The sequence below is a fragment of the Nerophis lumbriciformis genome, linkage group LG09 (genome assembly GCF_033978685.3).
Source record: "Nerophis lumbriciformis linkage group LG09, RoL_Nlum_v2.1, whole genome shotgun sequence".
Lineage (NCBI taxonomy): Eukaryota > Metazoa > Chordata > Actinopteri > Syngnathiformes > Syngnathidae > Nerophis > Nerophis lumbriciformis.
Genome location: NC_084556.2, coordinates 21,125,274 through 21,140,102, shown reverse-complemented (window position 1 = coordinate 21,140,102; position 14,829 = coordinate 21,125,274). Strand labels below are relative to the sequence as shown.

The 14,829-nt window shown below is 37.1% G+C and overlaps 1 long non-coding RNA gene across 1 annotated transcript in view; it reads left to right on the top strand.

Moving 5' to 3' along the window:
* The window catches only part of LOC133607551 (uncharacterized), a 61,445-nt gene extending 46,927 nt beyond the window's left edge, over window positions 1-14,518 (top strand). The window contains exon 3 of the long non-coding RNA XR_009815425.2: window positions 13,958-14,518. This is a non-coding gene — a long non-coding RNA (uncharacterized lncRNA). The remainder of the gene's footprint in view (window positions 1-13,957) is intronic.
* Window positions 14,519-14,829: the final 311 nt, after the last annotated feature.

Genomic DNA, 14,829 nt, shown 5'->3' with positions numbered 1-14,829 from the left:
AGATTACATATTGGTTTTCTAGATTTGTGTTATAGATTGCATATTGGTAATGGTAGATATTACCAAATTTTCGGCCTCTAAAAATGTTTGGCCCATCGGCTTTTGACTGGAAGACTTTCATCACCAAAACAACACTGCCGAAACTGGATGTTGTGATGATGTAAGCAGGAAGCATGCGCTTGTCTGGAGGGGATGCAACCTGTCTGCGGTGTGGAAGTACTTTAATACAGTATATCCGAGAAAGACAGGGATCTGCAAAAACGTACATTGAGGAAATATCACCTTGTTATCAGGTTTACTCACCTGAAATCCAAACATCCAAATGCCATTCTAATTATGTTAAAGGAGACCTATGATGAATTTCGTCTTTTCTGACTTATATGTTACGATCGGCTTAGCCAAGTAGGACCCCAACGCAGAGCAAAAATAATAAGAATAACAAAAAGGGCACTCAAAAAGAAGTGAGAAAAGAATAACTAACGATGCATACAAATGGTGTGAAAAAACAGAAAATGCACACAAAAGATGTGGAGAGGAGACGGTTAACACTGCACGGCAGCGCAGGGACAAAGCCACAGGAATACGAGAAGCGTGATTGGAGCCAAAGCAGAGGAGATGAAGAAGACTGGAAGGGTGAAACATCAGGAATTTACTGGCGCTAAGTGTATGGACTGGAGAGCTTAAGTAGTCAGGAGGAAATTAGTATCAGGTGTGCGCACAGGTGGCTGCGCCCCGTGACCCAGAAACCAGGCCAACAAAACCAACAAAAAGCAGACAAGCGGCAGCATAGCTGCCAGATAATGACATTCTAAATGGTGTTACAATGTTGGATACTTGTGTTAAACAATGCCAAAGCAACAAGTCATAAGGTTCATACATGTTGGCGTGAGCTAGCAGGAAGTTTTGGATGTCTCTGTTCTCGGGGTTTGCATTCTGGCTACGTCGTGACGTCAGAGCAAGGTGGACATACTTATTTGGACATAAAGTACCGGTAATTAACATTAAGTAAGGCTCTCTGCCAGAGTGGGAAGAGCTCCTACTCCCCTTCTGCTCCATGCTATGAGGAAACAGAAAATAAGGAAGGATAAAGTATTATTTTCAACTTATCAAAACATGTGCATACTAACTGTAACGTGCAACATGCAGTGACATAATTGCAGCTAAAAGCAGTTTTTTTCATGCATATCCGACTCGATTGGCGAGTGTACAGGTGTATTTGATTCTATATAATGTTTATGAAGTTTATTTTCGACCGTGTCTTAAGAAATAGCGGTGATAACTTCAAGATATATATATATATATATATATATATATATATATGTTTATATATATATATATATATATATATATATATATATATATATATATATATATATATATATATATATATATATATATATATATATGTATACATTAGGTTTCTGTGGTTTATCCGTTATACAGTGCTCAATACCGGGGTAGAGCGGAATATACCTTAGGTCAGGAAAAAACAGAGGCTATATCATCCCTACAAGCCTGTTTCGCAGGTTTCCCTGCTCGTCAAAATCCCCTGGTTATAAAATCGACTGTGGAGAAAAATCTACACCAAAGCATATCCAAAACATATTATCTAGACCAGAAGAAAGTGTAGATTAAAATCATCATACAGCACCACACAGAAAATTGTGTTGACTCTGTATGTGGTGCCATTCAGTATTTGGCCTGTATGTTATTTTTTTATCGTTGCAATACCAATGGGAAATATTTGTTTTTATAATTTTATAATCCTTCATTCTTTGAATGATAAATAGTCATTTTAATTTCAATTCCAATGCCTTGATTTTAGTGAGGTTTATAGTACACAGTCATAGCCGTAAATGCAATGGTAATAATAATTTGCATTATAATTTATTTCAGTGTTTTCGATTTTCGGCCTTGGTTTCCTCAATTTTGCTTTCAGCTAAGAATTTTAATTTTGATGCATCCTTATTTCTTAGTGTTAAGTGCTGTAAAAGAACCAAAACATCCTCCACATTGACATTTTGTTCCAAACAGTCATTGCCTGCATAATCAGATAAAAAATAACAAGCTAAATTGTGTTTTGTTACAGACAAGTCTGTAAGTAAGATTTTACTGTCCAAATTGGAGTGCAAAAACATTTAATAGGGATATCTTGCTGAGTGTTAATCGGCAAAGACAGAGCGTTAGAAAATGATTGCACTGTCCTGTACACACTTCAGCTTGCAAACTTAACCTGAGTTGAGAAATTGATTATCATGTGTGAAATTGTGTTAGTGCCTATTGCTCAAGTGGTGTACTTGACTAACTTAAACTGCTAATGAACGCGCTATGAAAATGGAAACATTCTGATCACAGTACTGTATTGGATACGTAAATATTTTTTTCATGTTAAAATATGCCAGCACATCTCTAGTACTTGACCCAAACTGGATCTTAAATTCATGACGATCGTAAACACTTGATTCTTGATGTTGTTATCCCTCAATCAACAATGCAGTTATATATATGAACAAAGACCTGTTACATTTAATTCCTACTGCTCAAATTCTGTCATGTGTGCTAAGCAAAAGGTATCAATGTAGTGTATTGTGATATGATATCTTTAGCTTTACCACCTGAAAGAAATGGCCAACTGAACTACGTACAGCAAAGAACAGTACAGGGTTTCCCACAGATTGCCACTATATATGTGGCAGCGGGGGTGTGGCTAGGGGTATGGTCAATATGAAATCACATATTTATGATGTCATGATTAATTTGGTTGGCAATGATGCATATTTTTTTAAAAGGCTAAACAAATATTTTACATCCATCTATCCTGTGTTATTAGTTATTAGTAATAATATATTTTTTCTTATATTACATTGTTTTGCTCTATTTTTCAATGTTGCTGCATATTGTAAAAGGTAACACAGGGTACACTATATTCTGCCCTCCCTGAATGTTGGAATTTAGTTTGCCAAATATATTAAGAGTCCTTTGAATTAGAGATGGAAAAAATAACTAGATGGTTTATCGATATTCTCCACAATGAAGTCACGGTAAAACTAAGTACACTAAGGAACGTACTTTATATATACACATGAAGTGCACATACATGTAGGAATCATGTTAAATTAATAGTACAGTTCGGATTAAACTGAAAAGAGCAATACAATTATTCAGGGTGAAAGTGGGCTCAAATGTCGCTAACTTAATCGAATGCTAAAATATAATGGACCAGCTCATTGACATGCTAACAATAATTAGTAGGACCAATCGCAGGGCACATATACAGACAACCAATCATTCACGCTCACATTCATACCTACAGTCTCCAATGAAGTTAACATGCATATTTTTCAAATGTGGGAGGAATCCTCCGTACCCGTTGTAAAGTTAGACGTTATAGTCGGTGGTAATGTCAAAACTAGGATAGTTTACACAGACTTAAACAATAAATGTATTAATTGACCTGAAATACCTTTCTCTTCAACTTTCTCCTTACTTTTGCTGGGTGTCCATTCCGTTTAGGTGCGCTAAACAGCACGTAGCGTGTAGCGTGTCTGACAGGCGATTCAGATGTATGTTTTTGTTGTTGTTGTTTTTTTAAATAAAGCATAGAGGAACATTTTGATGACATTTGCAATGGTTTTCAACCTATTATGGTCAATAGTATGTAAATAATAGGCTTCATACAGTATATCCATTCACTATATTACTTAAATGTGTTTTCATGTGAAAATAAAAACTGTATTTTGAAGGTGTAACAGCTTTTCTTTTGCTGTGACGGTGCACCACAATCAAATACACATAGGGCAAACCCTGCAATACTACGGCCTGACCAGACCTGACTTAAAACAAGCTTCAAAGATTTTTATGGAAGTTTTCTTGAATGTGAACATGATTTGCAAAGCGTCCCCTAACAATATGCATATTAGAAAGAGTTTCTTGGTTAGCATACTGTTTATCTTAATACTGTAAAACATTGACTGTAAACCTCTTTTTGAATCATTGTCCATGTTCTATCTGCTGTATTGCCAGCAGTGCCAGTGTAGTTAAAACAAAAACACTCTTCGGTTGAAATGGCCCAGACTTCCAGAGACAAGACAGTGGGCCAATATGTCTGTGGTGTGGATTAATGGGAGGACTGGAGAAATGCTGCCGCAGTTGTGCGTGAGCAGAATATTAGAGAGGGGAAGTGAGTGGAGGGATCAGGGTGGGACAAGCAACTGCAAAAGATGGAAAAGATGAAAGCGGGGAAAATATATTAAAACATATTGAAACATCACAGACTAAAGATGTTTTGAATGAGAACTTGCAGTAATAAATACTACTGCTCTCTCACATCCCCGTCTGGTACATTATCCATCTCACTGCAGGCTTTATCCAGGCATTTCACTGGATATTAGAATGCTATTTACACGCAGGCATCAGCTACAGGCTGCCCAGCCCACTTCTCTGTCAAGTACCCTGGAGGAAATATCACACAAATTGTATGAGTTTGCCAGATAACTAATGTAGGAAATGTAACAGAACGGTCTATGTTTTTGCACAAACACGTTTATCATTTAGCTACATTTTTACTATATTTATCAGTTTTGCAATAGCGATACTTATATGACTACATACCTTCTTAGAAAACTTCATTTTCTGAATTAAACACTTTTTTGCGTAAAACTGGACTTTCACCATAGGCCATCTCAGTTTTGAGGGCATCTATACTAAATCATTTTTTTAGCTTTTATGCACAACATAAAGCATAATGCACAGTTTGTATGGCTATCTCCGTATGATGTAAACTTTATGTTTTATAAAAAAAAATACCTGTTGTGTTCACTTCACGACCAGTTAACATTTGGGATTACGCTTTTCCTTGTTGTAATTGTACTTTTATGGGTGAATGACTAAACCATTATTTTACATATGCTTGACAGTAGAATACCTTTCACATTTGAACTGATACGGCACCAATTGCTGGCATATAGGAATCGTCATTGTGTATGTTAATGAATGTTAATTGCTTAATAATAAGATTACATTTTTTTATGAAACATCTAAAAATAAGCTGATTATGATAACTGTGCTTTCCTGTTGTTACATATTGTTTTCTTATAACATTTCTGAGTCTCATTTGCAAGTATTATATAGTAGGTGAAACGAAGTGAACGCAACTGGACTGTTTGGTTTGACTTGGAAGACATTTCGCCTCTCATCCGAATAGGCTTCATCAGTTCATGCTCCTGGAATTAGATTAGTCAGATCTAGTCTAGCGGCTGGTGCCAAAACCCCAAATGTTTATATTCCAAAACCAGGAAGATGTGCCTGGGCAAGGATGGTTTCGCCCTATCATGGTGAGAAAAACAACTGTTTTGATGCAAATGAGCAATCCTACTGTCAAAGCCAACAACAGTTGTTAAAGTGTAATTTCCCCTTGTTAGCATTTAGGTATTGTGTCAGAACAATCGCTGTGGATCTACTAAACGAAAACCAGGGCTTCCATGTCGGGGTTTACCAAAAACCCACAATTACCGATTAATACCTACTTTTTGACTAACACCACCCACTGGAACACAAACTGGTCGTTATCAGAACCCTACAACACAGAGCTGATAATGTTCTTACCAGCCCACAGGCCAAAGATAAAAATCATAGGCATTTGAGGGAAGCACTCAAAAGCTTTGGTTACCCCAACTGGTTGTTTGTGAAATGTGCATCCAGTTCCAGAAATAACAAGAACATAGTGGATGAAGAGGAAAAATGTGACAGACGCAGACATGTTGTCATTCCATATGTATCAGGTGTATCTGAGAAACTCAGAAGAACTTTTAACCAACACAACATCCCAGTACACTTCAAACCAGGCAACACCCTGAGACAGAGATTAGTGCATACTGAAGACCGGCCACCCCACACCCACAAAAACAATCTTGTGTATGCTATCCATTGTAATGATGAATGCACTGATTCATATATTGGGGAAACAAAACAACCTCTAAGCCGACGCATGGCACAACATAGACGGGAAAACTCTTCAGGCCAAGACTCTGCTGTCTACCTGCACCTCAGGAAAAAACAGCACTCCTTTGAGAACAAAAATGTACAGATTCTGGACAAGGGAGGACGGATGGTATGAAAGAGCAGTGAGGGAAGCCATCTATGTCAAGATTGAAAAACCATCCCTGAACAGAGGAGGTGGTCTGCGACACCCCCTTTCTCCCACATACAACACTGTCCTTTCAACTATTCCTTAAAGACTCTGCAATTTTCCCTCCAACATATAACAGGAGTTAGAAACATTCTGGTCACAGAAGGTGACCAGTATGCCATTTGTGCCATTTGTTTACAAATTAGTGGAATACTTAAGCACAGGATTCCGACTATTTTGGACTGGTAGTAGTCGATCAACACCAATCGTTCTGCCACACAATACCTCAATGCTAACGAAGGGAAATTACACTTCAACGACGTTCGTTGGTTTTGACAGTAGGATTATTCATTTGCATCAAAACAGTTGTTTTTCTCGTTACGATAGGTCGAAACCATCCTTCCTCAGGCACACCCTCCTGGTTTTCATTTTCTGAACATTCATGTTATCATGCTCCTACCTATGTGCAATGTGTTTAACCAGCAGCACACATCTCTAATCCGTAACACCTTTTCTGAATCGCAATCTGGACAACACACACAAATGCACACTGACACTTAATTCTGGGCGCGAGGCTGTAGATCGCATCACCAGCGAGTTTGTGCGTCTGGAATGACTCAAACGCAAGAAAATGCACAATGAAAGACGTCCTTTTATGTAGGACATCATTTATAGTAATATATTTCCTATATAAAAACAAAACGCCAGCAGACACCAAAACGTATAAATTGAACTATATTTAAACAGTTCCATAAGTCATCCAGCAGCAATAAGATTATAAAAGGAAATTGCTGAATAGTAGATATGTCAAATATTTATTTTTATTTTTGACCGTCCAAAATGTTGACACACGTGTAGAAAGGAGGATTCTCATCTGTCCATCGTCTTTCTGTGCAGAGCGAGCACTGATCCTGCAGCTGTAACGGTCAGTTTGCATGTGCTTCTGACACGTGCTAAATAAAACGCTAAATAAGGCTTGCAAAACAGTGATGAGTCTTGATAAATCATATTGCTTATGCTAAATAATTCTATTAGCATTTTCTCCTCCCAGTATTGTGGACGTTTTGATGTTCAGCATATTTTTTGCATATTAATTAAGACAGATATGCAAAATGGCCCTATTCTTCTCACTTAACAGATACAATCCACTTAGCCACTTAGCACAGCAGCTAGCGATAGCTCTTCTCTGCTGCTCACTTGGTGTGTCAAATGTTTAGCTGCTCCTCAGTGTGAAAGTACCTCTCCCAATAGCCCGTGCGGACGAACCTAGTGCTGGGTGGCTAAAAAAAAGTTTTAAACTGAACAGCAGTGAGCAGTGAGAGAGTAGAAGCTCCATCTATCACTGTGCATAATCGTGAGGCTATAAACCTAACGTTAATGAATACAATGTGCAAAAAATGATTTCACATAATACCGGCTAACCAATTACTTTATAAGAATACTACATACTTACTACTTACAACAAAAACTTAGGCAACCTTAAGCACTTTGCATGTTTAGTTTAAGGTACCGGTATATCTATACATATTAGTGAGCAATATGTAATATTTATTACTATATTTGTTTTTCATTGCACTTTACTTCTGTTACTGTATGTAAAAACCTGCAAGGCAACAATGTAATTTCCCCATTGTGGAATAAATAAAAGTCTAACCTATCCTATCCTATATATCGTATATTGGCATTCAGCCTAAAAAATACTAGAATATTAGTTTTGGACCATATCGCCCAGCCCTACTATCAAGTTTGCACGTGTTATAGTACATGCAAACCTTAAGTAAATCAGGTCCTAAGTAGTGTACTTATTACACACAAGCTGTTTCATTATAATGGGCATCTTTTTTGTAGCTTTCATTACCAAATTTGGAGGTGTTAAAATTGCCATGGGAAATCGCTAATGCTTATCAGTTGCATGTATTTGGCAAAGCCAAAGTAAATTAGCATCAAGCTAGCGCATTTTGGAAAAGAGAAGACTTACTTTATTTATGAGCGTTTTCTATCAGGCATAATGTTTGCTTTGTTGGCATTTAAAATTGCAACATTTTCTAAAAGCAGTTTGGTTAAGTCCGCTCTGACTGCTGCTTGTGTGATTTCTCATGTTTTGAATTGCTACGCGGTGGTTACCACGGAATTCGGTTAGTATGAATTACAAAAGTACCGAATCTGGTACCCATTCCTACTTGACAGGCTACGAATGCATTGACAATTTTCCAAAGCACTACAACCTGCTTTATATAGTTAATAGTGAAGTGAGTAATATTTATATAGCACTTTTTCCTCTAGACACTCAAAGCACATTACATAGCGAAACACATTATCTAAATTTTTAAGCTATATTTAAACCAGTGTGGGTGGCACTGGGAAAGCGGGAATCAAACCTAGAATTCTTAAGTTGCTGGCACAGCCGCTCTACTAACCAAGCCACACCGCCCTCCATTACCACGTATGATTCTCAATCAGATTGAGACGTAGGATATCATAGTTCCATTAACCCAGTCCATACTCAATGAATCCTCAAAACCGTTTAACATGTACAGTATTTTTGACAACTATCACCCACAACCAATCATTCCCCCTGCAGCAGCGCTATTGATGTCTGTTTAAGTAGTTTTACCAGTTTCACTCAATTGTGCATGCAGCACCAAACAATGACAGGCTGGACCGTGGGCGTTTATCTCCTTTTTGTTTTAACTGCTATATCCAAATAATTGGACTCAGCCACTTTTAGTGCCTGCCCCCCTGGGAGGCAATAAACTCAGCTGGTAATTTTTCCCAAAAATACTAGAATAGTCTTATAACGAATGTTGTTAACCCAAAAGCAAAGAGGAGAGGACCATGTAAGATAAGTTTATATTTTAGCCTAAATTTCTGATTTCTTTGCCGAGTTATTGTCAAGTTTAGTTATTTTACTGTATGAGAAAAATAACTACAGTTAAGATGAAAAGAAGAATCAAAAGACAAGTTATTATGGACTTTCTAACCATCTGTCATACAGTCAAAACTTACTTTGGGATTGCTATAGAAATCCAGGAAATAAACACGATTACTGTAATGTCCGCGCTATAGACCCCCACCAACGACCACCTAATGTTTTTTTATATTGTACATATTGGTCGTACAAGTCTATAGGCCGCAGATGAATACATTGAAATATGAAATGTTTACAAAGATGTTTGTGTTTATTCACAAATGTGTCAAAAGACCTGTAACACAGCATACAGTCGCCGTCCCAAAGAATTGGTCTTTGTCCTTATCCTTTTCCTGCCTTTTAGGGCACAATAGTGGTGTTGGATTTCTGATTCGTGCGGTGACTGTTTCCTTTTCCGATTGCCGGGTCGATTGCCTTCGGCTTTGGGGCTGCGTCGTATGCATTCTGTTGTGTGTTCTCCATGATGAGGTCCATAACAAGCTAAATGTCTGACTGAATGATCGTGTGAGTGCGGTTGATTTAATGTGAAGAATAGCCTATAAATATATCAGTAAACATACATAATATAATAATATTTACATATATAATATAATTAAAAAAAAAAAAAAATATATATATATATATATATATATATATATATATACAATGTATAAACAATATGTATTTATATAGTTCTGAAGTTAGTGTAGTGATAGACATTAAATATGTATGTAATGTAATTAGATAAAGCATCTAAATAAATTTGATATCGAAATCACTACACTAACTTCAGTTGTAGTGGCAATTTTAAGGCAAAACCACAGTTTTTTATTATTATTTATTTCAACTCTGTGTGCTCTCATGTAGATCGAATGCCTATGTTTTTACACGTCATCGCCGACCGCAATGATTTAAGTCTGCATATTAATTTCATACCAAATTGAAGAGGAAAGTTCACCAAATATATAAAGATACAGTACAACCTGCAATAAAGCCCGGTTTTTCCAAGGTAATCGTCATTACATACTCATCAGAATGCACACACTCAAAGCCACACATACATAGATATGCACACACAAACAACACTTTTTTCTCCACTCAGCAGAGCATTGATTGTGACGTAGCAACAATGAATTGTACCCAAATAAAGAATGTATGATTTACAATATTATCAGTAAAAATGCAGCTGAGACCCCGCTGCCCCGAAAGGGACAAGCGGTAGCAAATGGATGGATGGATGGATTATTAGAGACATTTCAGTTTGCATTGATTTAAGCAAACTATAGCTAAGAGACTAACAACAACACATAACTAACTGTTGACTCCTACCTTGTTTACTTTCGTGACAACCTCCTTAAAGTTGTGTAATCAATCAGAAATGTGAACCAGCTAAAAGGTTTCCAACATGTCAAGTGTATAGAGTGTTTGCATATTACCCATTATGCTTGGATTTACATGGGTGTAAGTTTAAATTGTGTATACTGCTTTGTAGTAATGCATACAGTGCACAGGTATTTTTTGGTACCGGTTCCTAATTGGGTCGGTCCAGGAAGATCCTTATGATTCTGGACTAATGATACGGCTATCAGTATTTTTTTTTATCCAGCTAATTGTCTTAACTATGAAAGGCTATCACATTCACTTCAGGTGCTACGCATAAAAAAAGTCAAAGGAAGGACTTGATAATCAGCTTGGTATAATCACAAATAAGGAAGCAACACCACACTATAGTTTGTAACATAATATTTCCTTCTCGTCCCTCAAAGTCACGCACGCCAAGAAGAGTTAGTGTCAGTTTGAAGTGAACCTCTCATCCAAACGATCGGGTAATCCACCTTAATTCACCTTAAAAAGTCAAAAATGTTAATAATCATTGGGTCTTTTTATTTATATAATACACACACGACACAGACATACATTGTCTCTCACTCAAATACGTCTGTGTACAACTTTACCACAAATAACAATTCCTATTGTTACAAAATGCACACCACCTAAAATACTGATTGATTTGATTAACTCATATTATATAATTGATATAATATTCCATGTAAAAGGTCTGTGCTATGCACATAAATGTCATAAATATAGGGCCGATAAAAGTACAGATGAATACCGGTATCGATAAGTAATATTGATGTGTGTATTGATATCGATAAAATTCTAATGATATACATTCCTACTGCTGAGATATTTTATTATAATGTTCACAAAGTTCAGTGGCCAGGTTGTGTGTGTTATGTGAGACCATGTATGTTGACTTTCTGTGTTGGATATAGTTTATTTGCACCATGAGCGGGAAAGCTTGTTTGGATTGGGTCATAGAGATTGATGCTATAACGTTTCAGAGTAAAACCTTTACCAAATTTACAACCGTCATCCACAAGATGGCAGCAAGTGTAACCCAGAAAATGTTGCGGGCCAAACTCCTTATTAAACTTGTGATGTTTCGTGGGCCAGATTGAAGACGCTGGCAGGCCGCATTTAACCAACAGGCCATAGTTTGGACACCACTGCACTAAACAGACACACTTGTGCATCAGTACTCCTAAATGTGCCAAATTGACAGCTCTCAACAACGTTTTAAGACCAGTTATTAACAACAACTTTATAGTTACAGCATCTGGTAGTACTTTCAAATTCCTTGCTTTATCAATAAAGGCCAATCCTTAGAATGTAACCCAATTCACATTCCTTGAGGACTATGCACATTTTTAAAGCTTCACTCTTTGCCCAATATTTTATTGCTGTCAGTTATGTTGCTCTCAAATGTTTTTGACAAGCCTCACTTTATCAAACATGGCTCTCAAAATACTTTGCTGCAAATTTAAAGCAGAAATGCAGTAGTATAAACAGAAAAAGTGGAGGGTTGTTTCAGATAAAATAGATTTGGAAGAGACCCCTGTGATTTCAGATTGCACGTTAAAAGGATGTCTTTTGTTGAATGAAGTTCAGATACACACTGTGCAGGTAGTCAGTTTAAAACGCATACAACTTTACTGCACTGTTTGTGGCTCAGCTGTCTTACGCGTATTTGATTTGAATTCAGACTTTGCCTTCTTGTTATGTTGCTTTATCTAAAATGTAGTCTTTTGTTTAACCGTTGTTCTTGTTGCCTCTTTCCCAGGCTCTGAGAGTGGCTTTAAGGATTGGGGTTATGCCCACGTCAATGGCTCTGTTTTCTTTAACCTTCTGTTTTGGAGAGGCCCTTGTCCATGTCGGCACTGTGACTGGGTTTTTTGGCAATATCCTGAAAGTCAAATCTGTTCATTTAGATTCAAGTGGTGACCACAGAACAGACAGCAGCCAATTGTCATGCTGTGGCTAAACTAGTATGTGAGAGGCTTAATATTCTGTGCAATTCTTCCTTTCTTAACATTTACAAAGCTGATTTGGCCTATATAGGTGACCCCACAGGGGAGAAATCTGACCAGTCCACAGAAGACAGAAAAGCATGATAATAAGTCATCAGACATGAAGATAATTGTACTTAATTTGGAGAGCACTTTAAAAAATAACCAATATACCAAAGGGCTGTTCAGGATAATGAATTAAAAACACAAAAACTAACAAAGACAATATTATATACACTGTAGTCATTCCACAACGTTTTGCATTAAATCAGGTTTGCCTAAAATGCTTTCTGACATATTCCATGTGAATTAGTGGTTATTTTTGCTCACTGATTTAATAAATATTTTTTCAACAGTGCCCTAGAAACAATTTATGAGGGAATTCTGTATTTGTGACTATTGTGTGCACTGTAGCTCTGAGTTTATTACATCATAAACTACATTTTCCTTAATTTTTACATCCACAGTATAATGAATAGACTTTTGATTCACCATACATTAGACTATAAAACATTGTTGTCATGTGGTACAAATATTAATTTATCAGTCCTTGTTGCACAGCTTAACACTGGTTCTTATGGGTTGGCGACCCAGCTGTGTACACCCTGGGTCTGGTCTAAGTAGGGGACAAAGAATTTGAATGAGTAGAGGGAAACCTGGGAGAGATGCTCGCTGAATTGCCCAGCCCTCCCTGAAGCGGGACGGCAAGAAGCGCTTTTGCTCTCATATGCTCAGAGCTGCTTTTCGCCCGGCCCTCAGCCATTTTGGAGCGAGGAAAAAGTGCCTGCCTCTCCTTCTCTCACTACGTGGTGTAGATTTGGAAAGGCTTTGACTACGTATTTGTAGTAGTAGAGGACGCATATTTCGCAGCTCGCGTTTTAGAGATAATATGTTAGTAGAGGTGGAGGGGGGAAGCGTCTTCCACTTTATTTATTCTTTTTTTTTTCTTCAGTTTTCTTGCTCCTGCTTTGTTCCTCTCATATGCAGTTCACTTTCACACTTGCTGTGCCTTAGCTCTCAAATTGAGTAGATTTACTCCTAAACACAAAGGAATATGTCCAATTTTTGCTTCACTAAGGAGAGACGGAGCTGCAGCCAAGAATCCTGCTGGGATCCAAAAGAGCCATGCAAAATGAGGCACCAAAAAAAAAAAAAAAAAAAAAACACCACCCTTTGCCTAGTCACAAATTCCACTTTCTCTGTGGCCAGCACTGCGACTCCTCCTCATCCACATCTTACTGCTTACAACCTTTTGCCATTTCTCTCTTGCCGTACATTTTTTTTAAACGATTTAAGGATTTTGAAGCCTGGAAAATAAGGACTGAACAGCTGGTTAGGAGGGCGTAACGAGGCAAAACGAGAGGATGTTTTCATCTACTTGTGGTTATTATTTGTCTTTTTATTTACTGAACTGCTAGTAAATTATTTTTTTAGTTATTTTTCTCTTTAAGCTTACGCGTGTTTAAAAGTTTCGACAACGTGGGCGCGCTGATTTCTTACCTGTTAATGTTAGTCTCTCCTCTTTATAGTCTTACATTCAATTTGTAGTGTTTTGTGTTTGTTTCACAGGTTTGTAGATTTACATCGAAGCGCTGGCCTGCACTGGATCTCGAAGCGGGAGTCCATCTGACACCAGAGGATGTTTGATCGTCTGTGTCCAGCCTGTGCCCTGTTGGTATGTTGGCCATTTGGAATACTTTCCACTGTGCAGACTGGACGGCACAGAGGCTATGATATTTTGTTATTACTTTAAATTTTAGACGATATATTAAAGGCTAGAAAAACTGTACTAATGCACATAATTTGTCTATTTTGCTCTATTTGATACTAGTTAATTTTATTTTATTCCCAGAATGAGAATGTTTTTTACACCAATATAATACTTTTTAATTAGATTTTTTTTATTACATTTTTATTAATGTATGTTTTTTCGTAACAGCCCACATTAAGAAATTTGAATCATTTTAAAATATCGATGCTCGTCAAAAACTCAATGTCATTTAAACAATACTTCTTTATTCAACTTGATTAATGTATTTCACATTTTCACATGATTATGATTGGAATTTCTCATTTCTTTCACTGCATTTATGGCTACATTTAGAATTATATTTCCTTTTAGAAGCTATCGCTGACCACAAACAATAAAAATCACATTTTAAACAAAGCAGTCATGAGCTTTAGTGTATCGCGATTTATTATTAGAAAAACATCTGATTTGTATGAGCTCAGCCAGCCTGTTTTTGTTTAGCATTGTATTTTTGTTTCTGCATGACGCCATTTGAGACCAACAACAGAAAATAGACTCTAGTGAGTGATATGAGCAATATGTTAATAGGGTTTATTGGTTCAAGGCAATATGATGTTTTCCCCCGTGTTTGCTCCTGAAGTGATAATGCCAGCTGCCACAAACCCGTAGATCCGAACTTGTGGTGACAGTC